This window comes from Canis lupus, chromosome 6 (assembly GCF_003254725.2).
Source record: "Canis lupus dingo isolate Sandy chromosome 6, ASM325472v2, whole genome shotgun sequence".
Lineage (NCBI taxonomy): Eukaryota > Metazoa > Chordata > Mammalia > Carnivora > Canidae > Canis > Canis lupus.
Genome location: NC_064248.1, coordinates 6853785 through 6868626, shown reverse-complemented (window position 1 = coordinate 6868626; position 14842 = coordinate 6853785). Strand labels below are relative to the sequence as shown.

The 14842-nt window shown below is 43.6% G+C and overlaps 1 protein-coding gene and 1 pseudogene across 3 annotated transcripts in view; one reads left to right on the top strand and one right to left on the bottom strand.

Moving 5' to 3' along the window:
• HIP1 (huntingtin interacting protein 1) overlaps window positions 1-14842 on the top strand; it is a 158177-nt gene that overhangs the window by 12622 nt on the left and 130713 nt on the right. The gene's annotated exons all lie outside the window — the stretch shown is intronic.
• Window positions 10656-11673, bottom strand: LOC125755214 (heterogeneous nuclear ribonucleoprotein A1-like; annotated as a pseudogene).

Below are 14842 nucleotides of genomic sequence, written 5' to 3'. Positions count from 1 at the left end.
TTCCACACCTGGCACTTATTCACAGAAATCTTATCCTGGAGAAACAATTCAGCAGCCTGTTCAAAACATTCTTTCCTGCTGGGCCATGGAGTTCTTTGGTGAGATTCCAAGCGTGAAGATCACAGATAGAATTTACTTAACCGTACATGTTTTGGGTTTTTTTTCTCTTGATCAAGCTCTATGCTATTAAAAAAGATGGGTAGGCGGGGAGCCTGGATGGCCCAGTGGTTTAGTGCCACTTGCAACCCGGGGCATGATCCTGGAGACCTGGGGTCGAGTCCCATATGGGGCGCCCTGCATGGAGCCTGCTTCTCCCTCTGCCTGTGTCTCTGCCTCTCTCTCTCTCTCTGTCTCTCATGAATAAATAAATAAAATCTTAAAAAAAAAAAGTGGGTAGGAAATCCCTTTTTTCCCTCTAGGATCCTGATGGTGTCTTTGCTCGAGAGAGCTGACTTGCAGTCAGAAAACAGGTGGGAATAAATGAACAGCTTCCCTCGGGGTGGGCCTGCTGTGTGCTGGTCCTTACATAGGCTTTCCAGGGTCCTCTGGAGTGTGCCCGTATTTTTGGGCTTAGCTGCAAGGCAGACAGGGGCGCGCGCCCAGAGCACTAAATTAAGATTTGGGGTGCCTGGTGGCTCGGTTGATTGAGCATCTGCCTTCCGCTCAGTCATGATTTCAGGGTCCTGGCATCAAGCCCCATGTCAGGCTCCTTGCACAGCGGGAAGTCTGCTTCTCCCTCTCCTGCTGCCCGTCCCCCCTGCTCATGCGCACACGCTCTCTCTCTCAAATAAATACAATCTTAAAAAAAAGAATTGGGAAGCCTGGGGCACCTGGCTGGCTCAGTCAGTAGAGCGTGTGACTCTTGATGTTGTTGTGAGTTCAAGCCCCATGCTGGGTATAGAGATTACCTGAAAATAAAACCTTATAAAAAAAAGGAAAGAAAAAAAGAATCAGGAAGCCCCTCTTCTCCTGGCTGTAGTTCTCCTTGTTCTGCTGTGGTCCCTACTCTCTGTAGGTCTTTGGTCATGGTCTGTGAAATGAGGGGGTTGGCCGAGATCGCCCCAAAGGTTTAGCGAGTTGGTAGCTCTGTAAAAATGCAGTTACTGAAGCAGCAGTCCTGTGAGAGTTGACTGCCTTTTGACAACACCTGGCCCTTGTTCCAGTTTTGCTGTCCCATTTCTCGGCTCCAGACTTTGAATTCTGATTGGCTTTCCCTCTCTATGAAACCCTTCCTCCTGGATAACCCTGGCTGCACTTAATTTCTATGGGTGAGTTTTTTGTATTGGTCAGAGAATCTTAAGCCCCCCTCCCCCGCCTCAAAGAACTGGCCTTCCAAAGCCACTCAGGAAAATTACCTCATGAGAACTCTTTTGTAATTGGTCACTTCTGCACAGGCATCGTCTTCTGCCTTCTATTTAGGACTGCCAGGTACATCTGCACAGGCTTAGCACTGCAAAACTCTGTAAGTATCTTCCGATCCTGGCCTTCCCAGGGTTAGTCCATTAGGCCTAGGTTGTAGCACATAACAAAAATAATTTTCCAGGGGCACCTGGGTGGCTCAGTCTGTTAAGTTTCCAACTTTTGATTTCAGCTCAGGTCATGATCTCAAGGTCATGGGAGTGAACCCCATGTCAGGCTCCATGCTCAGCAGGGAGTCTGCTGGAGATTCTCTCTCTCCCTCTCCCTCTTCCCCTCCCTGCTGGTATACCCGCTCTCTCTCAAACAAAGCTTTAAAAAAATTAATTTTCCAGAAAATTAATTTCTGTCACCAAATCAGGCCACACGGGATGTCTGAAATGATGCCATTTTGTCTTCCAGTAGCCTGCTTCACACATTGACCTTACCTCCCTGGTTCCTCTCTTTGTCTGAGGTGTGGCCTTTGACCCAGTCCACTTTCCTAGAGGAAAGTAAGGATTAGAAAAGAAAAATTAACTTACTTAGGGTCCATTCTGCAAGTCTCGTCCAGATTTGAGGCACACTCAGCCTTGTGTCTGTGTCCTCATTGTGCCTCAAGACTCTGTAGAGATTAAGAGCATGAGCTTTAGGTCTGGTTGGGTCACCTGCCAATGGTTCCAGGCAAGCTGCTTTACAGAGACACTGGTGGGCATAAGTTGATCTGACCCAGTTAAGTAGAGAGCCATTGAAAGAGCATCTGTGGTAAAAAGAAAAAAACAAACAAAACTGGGCAGCCTGGGTGGCTCAGCGGTTTAGCGCTACCTTCAGCCCAGGGCCTGATCCTGGAGACCCAAGACTCGATCCTGGGTTGAAAGGATTAAATGATAGAACACAAGGACAGTGTTTAGCTCATTGCCATCCATGTCGTGAACACTCAGCTCGTATTAGGATTCTCATGCTACTAATTAATGACATCTAAATTTGGGGGTATGTATTACTTGGCACAGAGTAGGTTCATAGCTGTGGGATGAGTAAATGAATGGGTATTGGCTTCCTTGTTGATCTGCTGCCCGATGATCCCTGAGTTGAGGATCATCTATATGAGGAGGTCCATGTGTTTAGTGGTGTGCTGTTTCTGAGGATGGGCACAGAACCACAGGAGGAATCACTGGGAGATCTCAGGAGGTGTTTGCCTGGACCGTGACCTGAACACACTGGCCTGCCTTTGCACTGGGCCTGGGATGGACTGCATGCTTGGTTGCTTACTTTCTGTGTTTCTGGTTCGATGGCTTCGAGAAAGACACCACGACACTGGGCTGGCTCAGATGACAACTAAGATGACAGAGGACATGCAAAAAGAATTGTCTAGTCTGGAAAGACAAGGGCCAAAGTGAAGATGCAGACAAGAGGGTAGAACTGAGGTTTGGGTCATGGTTCTGCCTGTGACCAGTTGTGTGATTTTGTTTCCATTAAAGGTGTGCACAGACACAGTTAAATGGGTTGGATAGTGACTCAGGCTTGTCACCACCATCCAGGACTGTGTCCTGGCCCAGCTCCCTGGCCCTTCTTAACCATTTCCTCCTAGAAGCAACCACTTTTTTTTTTTTTTTGATATGTTATTTTATTTTTATTTTTTATTTTTTAAAAAAGATTTTATTTAATTATTTATTCATGAGAGACAGACAGAGAGAGAGAGAGAGCTAGAGAGGCAGAGACACAGGCAGAAGGAGAAGCAGGCTCCATGCAGGGAGCCTGATGTGGGACTTGATCCTGGGACCCCAGGATCGTGACCTGGGCTGACGGCAGGTGCTCAACTGCTGAGCCACCCAGGCGCCCCTATTTATTTATTTTAGATAGAGAGCAAGCATGTGTAAGCAGGCTGAGCAGCAGAAGGAGAGGACAAGCAGACTCCATACTGAGCACAGAGCCTGATGCAGGGCTTGATCCTACAACCCTGAGATCATGACTTGAGCCAAAATCAAGAGTCAGATACTTAACTGACTAAGCCACCCAGGTGCCCCCAGAAACAAGCACTTTTAATTCTTGAAACTGGTTTCATGATAGCCATTATTGTGAGCCTGTCATTCTGGAAGGTAAAGATGTAGCTTTTATTTACACCTGTGCCCCTCCCGCATCCCCAGGACACTTTCCCTTCTCTGTGCCCCTAGCATTTTAACTCTCTATTCATTGTCAACTTTATCATGACCCTGGAAATGCCAGGAGCAGCTGAGCCCTTAGCAGACTCAAAGTCTTCTCCTTTCCTGCCTAAATTTTTGCTATTCCTGGAGTAATGAATTATCTTTGTTCGCCTCCTAGGGATTCTGTGGACTCATCACTGATTTATCCCCAGCCCTCCCTTACTGTACTCCACTTACAGGAAGGGTTGCCTCAGTTTCTCCATCCCAGGCCAAGTGAGAGGGCAAATGAGCAGGTGACTGAAGGGAAGTCAGGGATCATGAAAGTGATGATCATTGCTGTCTAGAACTTTCTTCCAAACAGTGGAACTGGAAAGTAATTATAGGGCACATGAAGGGATGCTTCTCTGTGCACAGTGGGAAGTGAGACACACTAACTCGAGACACAAAGTCGGCTAAACCTGTTCATAGGGCCTAAGCAGTTTAGATCAACTCATAGATAATTTAGCTCATAGATTACTTTTCATGAAGGAAAGCCTCAGCAATTCAGGGTGTCCTTATGCCATAGGGAAAGACCTGAACCTCACACACCCCTTTTGGGGGTCCTCATGCAGACTTGGGGCTTGGACTAGACTGATCCAACAGCACTAATGACATATATATTTTTAAAGATTTTATTTATAAAATAAATGAGGGACACACAGAGAGAGGCAGAGAGGTAGGCAGAGGGAGAAGCAGGCTCCCTGCAGGGAGCCTGATACAGGACTTGATCTGAGGACTTCGGGATCATGACCTGAGCCAAAGGCAGATGCTCAACTACTGAGCCACCCAGGTGCCCCACTAATGATATTTTTATGGAAAGAGAAAAAGTTTCCTCTAGTGCCTGAGAAAGACAGTAACTATCATAGTGATGATGGGGATGGTGTGGTCATCTCCTTCACACCCTGCTCTGGGGACAGCTCAAAGCCTGGGAGTTTGGAAGGTGTGTTTATTTCCATTTATTCTTAGTGCCAGTTGAACATATTCAGAATGATTTTTGTTACAGGAAATGGGAAGTAAAACCTAAGTCAGTAGGAAAGAGCCCTAACTGCCTGATGTAGGTTCTCAGCCACAGAGTAAGGGACAGTCCTGGGTAATGACTGGCTCTGAAGATCTCCCAACCTCTGCTTCCTCATTTGCAAAGGACTTTCTCTTGTTACAGAATTGTGTGCAGGCTCATAGTTCCTCATCTGCAGTTCTGAGATCCTGAAGTTCTGGAAGCCTAGAAGTTTCATTCAAAGTGTGATACCCAACCTGCACTTGTCTGCGCCTATTCATAGTCTTTGTTATGTGCCCATCTTAGAATGAAAGGTCATATGATAGGCTGCAAAGATATTGATCAGAGGATGTTACCCATACCCCAAAGCTCTAAATTCCCAGACACACCTGACCCCAAGAGTTTGGAATAAGGGGATCGTGCCCCTGCAGTACCTACTCCATTGTGTTGCTAAAAGGGGTTATATGGGATATCTTATGTATAAAGGATGAAGCATTGTGCCAGGCAAATACTAGGCACTTAGTCAATGTTAGCTGTTATTATCTATTGGTTTTAGAATCCCCCTTGTAAGCCTAGGAATAATTAGATTAACCATCTAAGTCCAATTTCCTATGATCAGTCAAGGTCATATGAATGAGTTTAAACCAGAAAGAATGGAAGTAACATACTGACATGTAGTAGAAAGACCCAGAGACAGAAATGGCTGCAAATTATCTCTCTGCTACCTTACCACCCAGGGAACTTGGAGAAGTGCCTTAATTTCTTTGCCTTAGTTTCCCCATCTTTATAATGGGGATAGTAATACCTACCTAAAGAAGTGCCTGAGTGGCTCAGTGCATTCAATGTCTAATTCTTGATTTTAGCTCAGGTCATGATCTCGCGGTCATTGGATTGAGTCCTGTGTCGAGCTCCGTGCTCAGCGGAGAGTCTGCTTGAGATTCTCTCTCTCCCTCTCCCTCTGCCCCTCACCCCTGCACTCACTCTCTCTCTCTCTCTCTCTCTCACACTCTTACTTTCTTTAAAATAAATAAATAAATATTTAAAAAAATAATAATACTTATCTCATGAGATTTCCCTGAGTATCCAGAGAAACCAAAGAAGCTAATATATGGAAACGAATGGGTCCTGACAGTTATACCAAACAGGGCACATCACCTGTGTGATTTTCTTGCCCAAAGTGCATTACCTCAATCTAAACACAAGAAACATCACACAAAGCCAACGAGGGATTTTCTACAAAATAACTGACCAGTATTCTTAAAAAATGTCAAGGTCTTGAAAGACCAGGAAAGACTATGGAGCTGTCACAGACAGGAAGAAACTAAGGAAATGTGACAGTACAGGTGGGATCCTGAGTGGCTCCTGGAATAGAAAGATGACAATGGCGGGAAAATGGGAGAATTCCAAATTCATTCTGTAGTATAGTTAATAGTATCGCACCAAGGTGAATTTCTTCATTTTGATGATTTTCCTATGCTTATGTAAGATGTTAGTTAGTAGAAGGAGAAGCTGAGCAAAGATGTCCGGAAACTCTATACTATTTTTGCAATTCTTCTGAAGGTCTAAAATTATCTCAAACTAAAATGTTGAAAAGAAAAAAAAAAAAAGAATGGCATGTTGCTTGGCAAACCTTAGTTGGGGCTGAGTAAATGTGCGTTCCCTTGCTTGCTCGGGTCATTCTGGGGACACTGGAGACCCACACACACAGAGGGACTAGACAGTGGTTTCCAAGGAGGGAAAGTGGACTAATTCAGGCTGCATCCGAGGAGGGAGAAGTTCTGGTGCTCAAGCCGTAGCAGAGCTGCTCTGATTGTTCCAGGTCTTTGGTGGAATTGGAGTGCGAACCTCTGTACGCAGTGTGGCAGATATGCTCTGCCAGCCTCCACCTGTCGCTCTGGACCTAAAAAGAGTAGTTAAGCACTCTGCAGTCAGACAATCTCCGTTTCAGCTCCAGTTTTGTTACTTATTATTTTATGGGAACCTTGGGAAAATTACTCATCTGTGATATGAGATAATATACTGGCCTCTGGGCTCAATGAGTGGATTTAAGGAGAGAGTCCAGAGCAGTAGCTGGTACTGGCCATTGTTTCCTCTCCCACCAAAGCCTTCCCAGATGGCCCCAGCAGAAGTGTCCCCCACCCTGCAGCACTCACTCTGTGCCCTGCCAAGGGCCCTTTCTGGGAATGGCCTTTGAAGGTCCATGGTTTGTGTATCTTATTTGCCCCATGACTTGGAAAGCCTGTAGGCCACCAGGCTTGGCACGTAGGAAAATGTACAAATGTGGTGAGTGGGTGAATGAACAAGTGAGTGAGTGAGGGAATGAGCAAGTGAATGAGTGAGTGAATGAAGGAATGAGTGAATGAGTAAATGGAGGCCCTTCCCACCTCCCTGAAGAAGAGCTGCATGTCCCATGTGATTACTGGCTCACACAGCTGTCCCATGTCAGGACAGTTCTCCAGGATGACTTTAGAAGTGTTCAGGCCAAACCCACCCTTTTATTATGATTTTTCTCCCCCTCTCTTAGGTGCCAGTCACCTCTCCAGTAAAAGCAGTTAACTCCTTTTCTTACACTGTTTGAACATCTCAAGCATTAAAGCTGTTTGTTAGTACTTCAGAATTCTCTAGGCCTCTCTCCTTGCTGCTGAGAACTTTTTGCCACAGGAAATCAGGCTCATTTTAAGGGCCAAACAGTCACTAAATATAGCCTCCCAGCACAGATATTTAAAGAGCTGTGTTGATGATGTTATGTCTGAACAGAGAAGAAGAATTTTTTTTTTCTTCTGGAAAGAAGATGAAATTACATCAGTGTTTCTGTAGGTCCGCAGAGAGCAGAGCGATGGTATGGTGTCAGCATCTTCATTATGGAATCACCGGCATTCATCACCAGCTTTTGTCTCAGGGTTTAGGTTTCTATGGCCAGGCAGTCATTTTTTGATCATTCCTTCTTATCTATATTTAAAAATACCTCCTGCCCTGGAGAGTGACCTTGGATGAGTGTGCCCTCCCCGCCAAGCCCAAGAGAGCTACCCTCTCCCAGCCCCAGGACCAGAAGCAGGTGGAGGGGGACCCACCCTGCATTATCCTCTCTTAAATGCTGGCCAACAAGCAGCAGGTGACAAAAGCAGAAAAAGGTTCAGGGATCTTTACTGAAAAGTGAGCAGTGGGTGCAGAAGCCAGGAAACAGTTCATGCCTCAGAGAAAGGATTGGAATCTCCACTCACACTGGCCACCATGGCATGGAGGCATGGCTTTCACAGGGGCTTATGGCGCTCCCACCGACTCCCTCTTCTGGCTTCCATCTTGGGCTCATTGCATGATCAGGATAATGTCAAGAGAATATAAAACTTTGGAGATGCTGTTTTTGTTTCTCAAATATTCCTTCTAGAATATAAATAGGGCTATTTTAGGACTTCTTCAGAACTTTCTTTGGGGCTGCATTTATTTCTTTGATAGGGAAACTTTGTAGCTCTTTCTGTAAAAACCTGCAGTGAATTATATTAGTCTTTGTCTGAAGATGTCTACATTTTCACCATCTTTTTTTCCCCCTCTGTCACAATCAAGATTTTATTGGTACTTGTTTGCTGATCAGTATTCAAACATCATGAGTTAATGCTAATATTAAAAAGTCTATGCAATGTAACTACAATGCTTTGCTAAAGAGTTACTTAACCAGGAGCACCTAGGTGGCTCAGTCAGTTAAGGGTCCAAATCTTGATTTTGGCTCAGGTCATGATCTCAGGGTTGTGGAATTGAGCCCCATGTTGGGCACTGCACTCAGTGAGGAATCTGCTTGAGATTCTCTCTCTCCACTTCTCTCTGCCCCTTCCCCCACTAAAATAAATAAAATCTTAAAAAAAAAAATAGTTTCTTAACCAGTGTTCCAGCTTAAAATTTGGAGACATTTTATCCACAAGTAGAGGACACCAGAGGTCAGAATCTTCAAATATTTTTAATTCTCAAGCCTTTTATGAGGAATGTCCTGATAATACAGGATATAATATCTTGCAAATTATATCCTTGAGCCATTAACAGGTTTGGAGAAATTCTAGATCTTCTTTCCCTAGCAGGATCTTGCCACAGATAATGTGCAATTCTGATAAGGAGACAGAAGAACAAATAGAAGAAGTAGAAAAAAAAAAAACCAAATATGAAAGAAGGACTCACTTAAAATGACCCAATGTCATTTGGGCTATGTGTATTTTAGAGAACTTTATAATGCCCTTCATAGTCTATGGAATGTTAAGTTTACATCAAACAAAGCTTTTCTTAATCCAGCATTCCACTAACTTGTGGTTTTACTAAAATTAACTAGCATGTGATTTTATCTCTTAAAAAGTTATTTATACTTATTTAAAGATGTGTTAAAACATGGGATATGGTGGGATTCCATGCTTCTTTAAAAATATGTTTACAGAATTACAGAAAACTTGCATTTCCAAAATGGTTGATGAAACTGCTTCTTAGAATTGTTGGGGAAAGAGTATGTAAAAACCACCGCTGAGACTGGTCTAAGACTACTTTGTCTCCCACTGCATTTGAGTCTGAAATATCCTCAATTTTAGATTCTGGTCGTGCTATTAAATCTCTTTTGGTCTCTGCTCAATGATCCTCCTCTGCCCATTTTCTTCTGCTTCCTCTCTCCCTTTATTGAGACTTTTTTGGTCAGAAGATTTATCCTTTCCTATTGCCTTTTTGGCCCAATATTTCTTTATTTTTCTTTCTTTCTTTTTTTTTTTTTAAAAGCAGGCTCCATGCCCAGCACAGAGCCCATTGCAGCGCTTGAACTTAATACCCTGAGATCAAGAGTCAGACCCTTAACTGATTGAGCCACTCAGGTGCCCCTAGATTTCATTTTTTTCAACGTCAGATTAGATGACTGTTTGCTGATCTTCTTGGGGGTTTTTCTTTAGTGCCTATTCAGCAGAATTGATTTTCCTTCTAATCATGTTGGCTGCAAGCAGTAACCATGGACACAGTGGAGCAGGGGCAGTGCCATGTGCCTATGGTACCATGGTGAGAACTTTCCCGAAGCCAGCAACCTGGACACTCACCCTCCTGCTACCTGAGCTACTAAGGGATACAAGCTGGAGGGAGAATAGCAGATGGAACAGAATTAGGATCTTGCTTCCTTCTCACCACACTGTTGGCTCTTTTTCTTTTTCTTTTTTTTTAAGTATTTTATTTATTTATTAGAGAGAGAGAGAGAGAGAGCATGGGAGAAGGAGCAGAGGGAAAGGGATGAGCAGACTCCATGCTCAGCACAGAGCCTGATGCAGGGCTCGGTCCCACGACCTCAGATCATGATCAAGAGTTGGACTCTTCATTGAACCACCCAGGCCCCCCTGGCTCTTTTTCTTCAGCACTTTTAAGCTATTCTGTTGTCTTCAGGCACTTAATTCATCTAATTCCTTTTTTTCCCCCAAGAGAATATTAAATTGTTTATTGATTACACATGATAACGGATGTTACACAAGCTTTAATCCCATCTATAATTTTATCTGATACCATAATTCAATTTAGATATATTGCATAGGATGTGCCAACAATCATAATAACCAAATAAACTCTAGGACTTTGCTTGGGTAACCCTTTTAATGGTGAACTCCTGGTCACAACACATTAACTGTCAGTTCAACCACACCAAGGTTTGTGGAGACAATGGCTTCTGTGCCCAAGCAGGTTGCAAATAAATTTCGAATGGAACCTGGCATCACCCTGAAGGAATTCTAACTTCACACTGTTGGGGTAGTTTACCAAGATGGCTTCAGAGTAGACTAACTTTACACAGCACATTTTAAAAAAGACGCATTTATTCAGCATCATGATCAGACTATTACATTTAGCAATCAACAGCATGGGTGCCAAAAAAAAAAAAATCTACATTAAAACCCTTTGTTGGAATGCTTTACATTTTCCACAGAACAGAAACTAAAATAGCCTATTATACAATTAGTCACAAATACAGTCCTCGAGTTTTTTCCCCATACACATGAGTATTGTCTAAAACATGTCTTCTTGGTAGCAGCTAGGCCCTGCCACCACTGTGCTTGGCTGAGTTCACAAATCTGTTGTAACCTGTAGCTTCCCTGTCACTTCTCTGGCTCTCCTCTCGTGCTAAACTTTGTTTCCTGGCAGTAATTAAAACCTTCTGCCACTGCCATAGAACCGCCATAGCCATCTTGGTTTCGTGGTTTGCCAAAGTATTGGCCTCCACCACCATAGGGGCCAGAACTTCTGCCTCCAAAATTTCCTCCTTTCATGGGTCCAAAATTTGAGGATTGATTGTTGTAATTGCCAAAATCATTATAGCTTGCGCCACCTCCAAAGTTGCTTCCATCATTACCAAATCTGTTATAGCCATCCCCACTGCCACCGTATCCACCACCACCTCAACTGCCACTGAAGCCACCTTGACCACTGAAGTTCCCTCCATGACCAAAGTTGTCATTCCCACCAAAACCACCTCCACGATCACCACCAAAGTTTCCAGAACCACTTCAGCCTCTTTGCCTGGATGAAGCACTAGCCATCTCTTGCTTCGATAGGGCTTTCCTTACTTCACAGTTGTGGCCATTCACAGTATGGTATTTTTGAAAGACAATCTTGTCTATAGAGTCATGATCATCAAATTTCACAAAAGCAAAACCTCTTTTTTTGCCACTGCCTCGGTCAGTCATGATCTCAATCATTTCAATTTTCCGATACTGTTCAAAATAATCTCTTAGATGATGTTCTTCAGCGTCTTCTTTAGTGCCACCAACAAAAATCTTTTTCACAGTTAAGTAGGCACCAGGTCTTTGAGAATCTTCTCGTGAGACACCCCTCTTTGGTTCCACAACTCTTCCATCCACCTTGTGTGGCCTTGTGTTCATGGCTGCATCCACCGCCTCCATGGTGGCATACATGAGGAACCCAAAACCTCTGGAGTGCTTGGTGTTTGGGTCTCTCATTACCACATAGTCCATAAGCGTTCCCCGTTGCTCAAAATGGCTCCTCAGACTTTCATCGGTTGTTTCGAAGCTCAAACCTCTGATGAAGAGCTTCTGCAGCTGCTCAGGCTTTTTGGGAGACTCTGACTTAGACATGACGGCAGTGGGAGGGGAGACTTTAATGATGCTTACTTGGCAGTGTCCGGGGGCAAAGGCAATTCATCTAATTCCAATCCCTTATGGATAATCTACTTTTCTCTCTGATAGTTTATTTCTTTTCTTTTCGGGTGGTATATCATGTGCACTGTTTTACTTAATTGTTTTTGGAACTTGTTTTAGCATTCACTCTAATTTTGGAAAATTCTCAACCATTATCTGTTTGATTATTGCCTCTGATTTCTTTATTCTCTCTCTTTTTTTCCTTTCCTTTTCTTTCTCTTTTCTTTATTCTCTTTTAAGTGTATTGTGGAACTTCTCATTTTGCCCTCCATTTTATTTAATGACTCATATTTCCTGTCTATTTTTCTTTGTTTTCATTCTGAATGATTTCCTCAGATTCGTCTTCCTATTCATGAATTCTCTCTTTGGTTGTGTCTAATCTACTCTGATTTCTAGAATATCTATTTGATTCTTTTAAAAACTCACTTAGTTTTTATCTGGAATGTCTTATTTTTACTATATGGTTCCTATTTCATCTTTTTGAATGTTTTATTTTATTTTATTTATTTTTAATATTTTATTTTTAAGTGGTTTCCATACCCAGCATGGGGCTTGAACTCACAACTCCAAGATCAAGAGTTGCATGCTCCACCAACTGAGCTGGCCAGGTGACCCTTGTTGAACATTTTGAAGTCCCTTTTGGGGAACTATTATTTATAGCTTTGGGGTACTTCATTCTTTATTGAATCTGCTTTTTGTATAGCATTTAATTTTCCCTGTACCTTTTGCCATTTTTGTTTGTGAGATAATCTTTGGTGGAGATTATATTCTCCAGAGTCCTGCATGTGCCTTGTATTGTGGAGGTGTCCCTTGGGACAGTTATATGTTTGTCTGTGCTAAGTCCTTCAGAGCTCATTGGTTCCTGAAATTCAAGTTTTATGTGATTTTCTAGGGCAGGGACTCTCATGCTGCCCTGGAACTTGTAGCAGGGGAACTTGCCACACTCATGTAGCCCAGGCCAGAGACTCTGTCTTCTCTCTGGTTTCCACACCAAGGGTCTGGAGCTTATAGCTTTGTCTAGGAATTCAGTTCCAGATCCCTGGTACACCCACAGTCAGTGTTCTCAACTTTGGTCCCTTATAGCATGTATCTGGTTTGTTTATCCTGTAGCATGTGTGTTCAAATCCCATAGGCCACAGTAGCTTTCTGGTACCTGGAGATGCTTCATGTTCATCTACATGTTAATAACATATTTACATTTTTTCCCCCAGGGGTGCAGTGTCTGGGTAGCTTGGTTTGTTAAGCATCTGACTTGACCTTGGCTCAGGTTTTGATCTCAGGGTTGTCACTTCAAACCCTGCATTGGGCTCCATGCTGGGTGTGGAGCCTACTTAAAAAAAAATTTTTTTTCTAGCGTGTCTACATATGTGGGAGAGATCTTATGTATGATAACTCAGGCTGCTCTCTTTATCCAAGTGTTAGTTCCCTACTATTCATCTTCTACAAAGCAGCCAGAAAGATCTTTAAAAGAAGAAAAACCAAACATAAATCAGGGGTGCCTGGCTGACTCAGTGATTAGAGCATGTGACTCTTAATTTCAGGGCTGTGAGTTCAAGCCCCACGTTAGGTGTAGAGATTACTTTAAAAAGAATAAAATATTAAAAAAATAAACAAAATAAGGGTGCTTTGGTGGCACAGTTGGTCAAGTGTCCAACTCTTGGTTTCAACTCAGGTTGTGATCTTAGGGTCATGAGATCAAGCTCCATGTGGGGAATCCACGCTCAGTGTGGAATCTGCTTAAGACTCCCTTGTTCCCCCTTCCATGCTCGTGTATGCACATTCTCTCTTTGTCTCAAATAAATAAATCTGATTATCTCACCATGCTGCTTAAAACCTTCCAGTAGCTTCCTGATTGCTTAGAATAAAACCTACCTTCATTAAGTAAACTGGAACATTCTCTATATGCTGCCCCTGCACCGTCACCATTCTCACTGTGCTCACTGGGCTTCAGCCTCTTGGTTTTTTTGCCTGTCTTGCTCCTGTCTTGGAAACTTTGCATCTGTCATATGCTCTATGCCCAATTGCTGCCTCTTTAAAGGAGCTTCTTCTGACAACCTCCCCCTGCCACACACAAAAAAGCTAAGCTATACCCCAGCTCTCCATTGTATTACTTTATTGTGTTTTCTTCACAGCATCTATCACTGGATAGAATCATCTTGTCATTTTTGTGGGAAGGGGGTCACATTATCTATCTCCCTCTCCTGCCAAGGCTGGAGTGGGGTTCCATGAGCACTATGAGAATCTATCTTATTTATTGTTGGCCCTCAGCCTCCTTCCCAATGTAGTGGGACAGAAATTAACCCAAAGCTTCTCCTCTGTAGGTTAGATCAATCAAACCCCTGCCACCTCTCTAGAATTCCTACCTAGAATGTCAGGAAAGAACCCACTGGAGGCCGAGTCAAAGATCAGTATTCTGGTTCTGGCCACAGGACATATTCCCTGTGTGATCTTGGGCAATTCACATCATGACTCCAAGTCTCCATTTCCTCACCTCTGATATGAGGGCAGCCATGCATGGTGGCGTTTCTGGGAAAATGTGATGTGAGTATTCTCATAGCCTCTAGAGAAGCAGGGTAGCAGTCCCTCTCAGGAGTAAAAGTATTCATGCATCGGTGAGGGACCACATGGTTCAGTGTCATGGAGCCCTGTGAGACTTTCACATCTCATGTCCTAGGCTCTTCCTTGTTGATTTTCTTCATATGTTCTTTTATCTCTGCTGTGGCTGTATTTTGGGTGACTATGTGGATGATTAGCTCCACATTGACCAACCAACAAATGTATTTTGGGGGGCTTGCTTTAGGTGTCAGGTGTAAAAGCCAGATCTGGCCCTCACGGAGCCTCTGCCGTGTCCCTTAAGGGTAGGGGTCCTTTTGTCCTCTTTGCTTGTTCTCCAAAGTTCCATCAGTGTTCTGAATACGTGGGCTAGTTGAAATGCCTACCTGACAAAAGACCTGCCCTGAGAGTGTTAATCGTTCAGCACATAAAGTTTCCTAAGGGCCTGCAGTGCCAGGCGCCAGGAATTCGTGATGAATCAGAGTTGATTGCCGAGTTCAAGTTCCTCCTAGACCCAAGGAAGAATGGGTGGGGTGAATGGTCACTGCAGTCCGCTAACCACAGAAGCAGAAGAT